Source organism: Phoca vitulina, unplaced genomic scaffold, assembly GCF_004348235.1.
Source record: "Phoca vitulina isolate PV1807 unplaced genomic scaffold, GSC_HSeal_1.0 scaffold13, whole genome shotgun sequence".
NCBI lineage: Eukaryota > Metazoa > Chordata > Mammalia > Carnivora > Phocidae > Phoca > Phoca vitulina.
This window is the reverse complement of record NW_022589716.1, coordinates 20269753-20275752: the sequence shown is the minus strand read 5'-3', so window position 1 is coordinate 20275752 and position 6000 is coordinate 20269753.

The following is a 6000-nucleotide window of genomic DNA, read 5'->3' as shown; positions in this document are numbered from 1 at the left end:
CACATTTGTTAATCACTTACAGTTTTGTGCCAGGTCCTGGGCAAAGAGGAACAGGAGAAACTCAAAGTCCAGTGGGGGAGACCCATGAAAAAGGCAGACCATACAGAATGAATGATCGCACAGGAGGGATGGACTCAGGGCAGCGAGAGCCTGGAAGAGGAGACGTGCACATGGCGAAAGCTCGCTGCAACCGGCTCGGGCCAGAAGAGTGGCTTACTGGTTGACACCACTGAGAGGCACAGGGGGAGCCTGGCTTCACGGCTTGCAGCCCTCCAGAAAGGCTGGAGTCAGGTCGCCATGAATCCATCTGTCTGCATCTCTCAGTTATGGCTCCCTGTGTGTTGCTTTGATTCTCAGGCATCTCTTACCAGGTTACATTCCACTGGCTTAAGAATCCTTGCTGGAAGAGAAGTCCTTTTGCTGAAGAGTAATGGCAACATTTTCAACACTGACTCTTTGGCCTGAATTGGATGCATGCCCATCCCTGAACCATTTACAGTGATTGTGGACCCCCTTCTGCACATTCAGAGAGTATGGTAATCCCACCTGGTACTGATAGACCATACAGTCCATTTTCCAAAGGGAGACTGAGGTATGGTCATGAGAAGGGAGAATGGACACTAGGTAAGCAAAGACAACTCATGTATGCTCCTGGAATGATGGAAAGGTGGCCAATGAAAGCTTCTAGAATGAAGGGGCCCCTGTTTAACACCACAGAGGCATGAAAGTGTGCCTTGTTTGAAGATTAACAAATAGAGGGGAGAAGCAAGGAGATGGGAATGGAAAGGTACAGTGATATTTTCAGAGAATTTCACTTTTCCAAGTGTTGTCACTTATGTTTTTTTCTTTGAGCCTCATTTGGACCACCTGGTAAGGGGTGGTCAACTCCAGTTTTCTCACCTGTAAATTGCAGCTATTTATGTCTGCTCTAGAAGGGGTACAGCAACTCCCACTCTTGCTAAATTCAGGTGCTGTAGCAACCCTGGCTGGTCTCTCTTGCTGGGTCCCTGCTTTTGTAAATGATCCTTTTGTCAATGTCTCTGCAATTACCTTCTTGGGGTGTGTTAGCTGTGTTGTGTGGAGGCCTTGACGGGTACAACAGCATATACATTTGGGGATAACATACAGTAGAATTTGTTCCAAAAAACCAGTTGTTTCTCTGGGGAGACCCCTGCCTCATCTTCTCCCAGCACGGAGAAAGGGGTAGTTAAAAAGTGCTTACATGAATCATGCAGCATGGTGGCCAACAGTCAGTGGAGAAAGAAATGAATTGCAGGCTGTTTGCTACCAAAAGGCTGTCCAATCAAGCTCCTTCATGATTTGTAATACAAGGCAGGCTTCAACAGGAAACATTTCTTTTAGCTTCATCATTCCCTCCTCTTAATCATGTTTACTTTGCAAAATGTGTCTCATAATTTCCTTTTTTTTTTTTTTGCGGCTGCATCCTCCTGTCAGCATCCTCCTTTGTGCCAAGAATACAAAGAGCTAAGAGATTCCAACTTCCTCAGAAGAAACGTGACTCTATTAATTACTTTCAAATGGGACTTTCAAATTCAGCTGTAGAACTAAATAAGAACCTGAGAAATATCAGAGGAAGATGGATGAATGATTCGACCCAAACAGATACTAGAAATTCAAGGTCAAGCTACTTCTCGAAGAGTAACATTCAGAGGCTGCTGCTTCCTTCCAGGTGTTTTTCCTTTTGTCCGTCCATCCATTATCTATCCACTGGGTGCTAAGGAACTAAGCTGGGCTCTAGATATACAGTGATGAGAAGGACAGACAGGTCTCTGCCCTCCCAGAGTTTATGGCACAAAGGGGCAGGGAGAACGTTAAATGGTCACTGTGCAGTATCAGGTCTAAATAGGTAGGAACAAGGTGTTACATGACCACATTAATATGGGGACCGTAGGCAACCCAGAAGGGAGGGCCAGCAAATGCTTCCCAGGAGAAACAATGTTGAAGCTCTGTCTGGAGTTGAGAAGGAATTAGCTAGGTGAAGGTGGAGGGGTGCGCTGGGCAATAGGAACAACATTTACAAAGACTTCAAGATATGGAGCTGGCTTTCTATATCCTATCACATTTCTAATAGTGCCTTGTCCAGCTGGCCTGCATTTTAATCTGTCTCTGGCTAGATTCCAGAAGTAGGCTCCAAATCCTTCAACCTGTTTGTAGTCCATCCTGCTCACTTGCATCAGGCCTCCCACCCTCAAATATATCTCCCATCGCATCACAGCTCTGTTCAGACATACTGTGGCTACCCACATTTTGTCTGTAATTTACCTTTGTGGTTTAGGTCCTACTACGTGCTCCATGCACTCGGCACATTATTCTCTTAGCGTCTTCAGGCCTGGCTTCTCTGCCTTTGGTTGAGCTCTTCCTGTCGCCAGCATTGTCCTCATTCCCTACATAACTGTGTTAGCCAGGGTCCCAGTACAGTCCACACCGTACACTCAAACTCGGTAGTTGAGAAGTATTAAAAAATAAACTATTTACATAGACGTGTGCAGCATTTAGGGAAACCAGTATGATGCGATACATTACTCACAGCCTTTCATTGCCATCTCTAGCCAGAAGGAGCAAGAGATGGAAAGGTGACCAGATATAGAAAAAGCAGCTCTGTGGAGGAGGCCCTCCAGCTCAGGCTTTTCCACCCTCCTATCCCCTACAAGGTCACGGGCCTCAGCCAACCAGAAGCCAGAGGCAAAGGTGGTATAGACGCAACCCGTGCAGGTCAGCCTTCTTGGACATGAGCAGGGTAGGAAAGAGTGCTGAGAAGAGCCAGAGGGATAAACAGAGAATAAGCACAATACCTTCCCCTACTTCTACCACTCATCTCAGCCTTTTCAAAATTAGATCCATGAATCAAGATCCAACATGAGCACCAACTCATCCAAGATTCCTCCCTCCTGAGCCGTTTACTGCCCTCCAACTGGAACACTTTTCCTCATCCCTGACCATGCCCAGTACCTTCTCAGGACCTCTAAAATGGCACTGCTCATTTTATACCTTACTCCCCCATGACTTACATGCATGTGTCTTAGGTTGGGCTCTCTGAAAGCAGACCCTGAAATGAGAATTTGTATCAAGGTGACCTCAGGAAATGTTCTCAGGAAGAACTGGGAGAGAGATGGGAAGAAGAAAGAAAACCTCGCCAAGCTAGGGTATGACTCAGTGCTGCGGGGGAGGTCTGGGCTCTGTGCACATCTGCCCTTAGAGTTGACTCCATCAGGGGCGGGTAGCAGCCTAGTTGGACTCCCATACCAGCCAATCACTGGTGAGGGACTTCTAGTTCTCTGAGCTCACAGGCAAAGTGGCTCTGGCAGCCTGTTGTCAGATGCTGACAGAGGGACGTAGATGCTGGCTGGTGAACATGGACATTTGTTGGGGTCTGATGTGGACAAAAATGGCAAAGGAATTGCAAGAGTGGGGGGCAGCACTGATAGATCTGTTATTACTCACATCTCCTTTCCCTTCTTAGATAGTCAGCTTCTCTAGGGTGAGGACTGGAGTCATCTCTGTAATACCTTATGTATCTTTGTAACATCAACATTAAGCCCCAAGCCTGGCTCCGTGGGTGTGTGACTTATGCAGCTGCATGGCTCTTAGAAGGACCCCCTGCTTGGTGTAATGCTCTACTGTCACCATTTTGAAATTCTTACTGAATTGAACAGGGGAGTCCCGTGTTTCCATTTTGCAATGGGCCCCACAAATTATATAGCTGGTCCTGCCTAGCACAAAGTGGGCATTTGATATGTGTTTAGTAAATGAAGGAATGATGCCTGGCCTTCATGAGGTGGTGAGTAAATGCAGGCTAATGGGTATATGAGAAGGAACTGTTGTCTTTATGTCTTCAGGTGCAAAAATAAAGAAGGTGGTGTGGGGTCTTGCCATCTGACCCTGATTGCTGCTTCCCCCAGTCTTCACACTTCTCTAGGCCCCTGGTGAAGTGTGGGTAGGACTTGTTTATTTCAAGTCGCTATTTATTTTTCTCTTCCCATGACATGGAAAATTCTTGGCATCAGGCAGCCTCAGGGTAACACTATTTTTACTTCCCCAGCAGAATAATTAAATTTAGGCTCAGTTGCTCTTCCTTAGCAGAGAGACTGTGGGCAAAATTGGATGAAGAGGCTGCTGCAAATGGCTGGTTGGGATGGGTTCCAGGGATTCTGGGCACCTTGATCTGAAACACATTTACTATGGATCCACACAGGGAGTGGGGAGCAAAGGCTTTGCTAAGAGCAGACAGCCAGACGTCTCTACTGTGTAGGGCAACCACAAACATATCTTAGAATTTCAGAACTGGATGGAACTGGAGGAATGATCATCTAGACCAGGGATCAGCAAATTATAGCTCACAGGTCAAATCTGGCCCAAGCCCTGAATTTGCAAATAAAGTTTTATTGGAACATGGCCACTGCCATTCATTCACGTATTGGCTATGGCGGCTTTCACGATACAACAACAGAGCTGAACTGTTGTGACAGAAACCGAATGGCATGTGAAACCGATAATATTTATTATCTGGCCCTTTATAGACAAAGTTTGCTGCGCTTTGACCTAGACAAGAAACCCTCGAAGAGTGTTATGTAGACACTAATGGTCCTTTAGGATTATTCCAATAGTCTGGAATAAAGTCTCCCTTTCCTGTTTAACTTGAAGTTGAGCTCAATTTTATATTGAAATCTTTCTTTTACTGCTATAACTCAAAGAATACAAGTCAATGGCAGGGAGAATTGATAGAGACCTCTTTCTTGTCTCATTGGCCACCATTCGTCTTGAGTCCCAGGCACACAGAACGATAGCCTTTCCCTGCATTTACCACACATGTCCCTGCTTTCCCCTATGTGCTGCTCCTCTTCTTGGAAGAAAGGGCCTATTTTATCTTCTCTACTTCATGATCTCCAATTGTGAATCATCTCCTGAAGGATTCCACGGAATGCCTAGAATTACCACTAGGCAGATTTCCTAAGACATCCACAAGTACTTCTTCAAGTCTTATGATATGCAAAATAGTGTTCTTGGTGCTAGGAATCAGGGGAGGGGTTTTCTCAGTTTGGATTCCTCCCCAGAGCAGACCCTGAGACAAGGACTCAGGTGCAGGAAGCTATAGACAGGCAATCCCAGGAAGCAGAAGTGAGGAAATTGGGAAAGTGAATTGAGGCAAGAAGAAAGGACAATAAAGGTGTGTTAAGGGTAGATGACCACTGTAGGTAATTGGGGCTCAATTTCACTGGCGTCCTTCTGCGGGACTTGTCTCATAATCATAGGGTGGGAAGGCTGGAGGATTCAGACTTCCCCCCACCATTGATTGAGAGTAGCCCCTGGGATTTGAACTCTGATACACACCTTGTTTCACATCTGTTGCAGAGCAAGCTCCCAGGGCTCCAGGAAAGAGAGACACGTGTACCTGAGGTAGGAAGTGGTCAGTGGGCTGGAAATAGTCTCCTGAGGTTACAGGTGAACTCAGGTGTGCTGAGAAGATATGGGCTGGGTATCAGCATTACCTGCTTCAGGGTGACATTCAAAATATTTAACTTGGGGGCGCCTGAGTGGCTCGGTCGGTTAAGCGGCTGACTCTTGGTTTCAGCTCAAGTCATGATCTCGGGGTCCTGGGATCGAGCCCCGCGCAGGGCTATGTGCTCAGCGGGGAGTCTGCTTCAGGATTCTCTCTCTCCTTCTGCCCCTTCCCCTGCTCTCTTTCTCTCTCTCTCTCTAATAAATGAATAAATCTTAAAAAAAATTTTAACTGGTACAGCACAAGCACAGACTATTCAGAACAGATGCTGACTGTGAACATACCAGTGAGTGCAAACCATCAGCCGTCCTAAGGATGCACACACAAATAAGAATCTCAGATTTTAGGCTGAGCTGCTCCAGGAAGAACTGATGGGATTTTTATGATGATATGCTCTTCCAGAGCTTTTAGCATCAGCCCCAGCTCGCTCAGAACAGTTGAAATGAAGATCAGAGTTGGTTTTGTTTGTGGCCTCAGGGCAC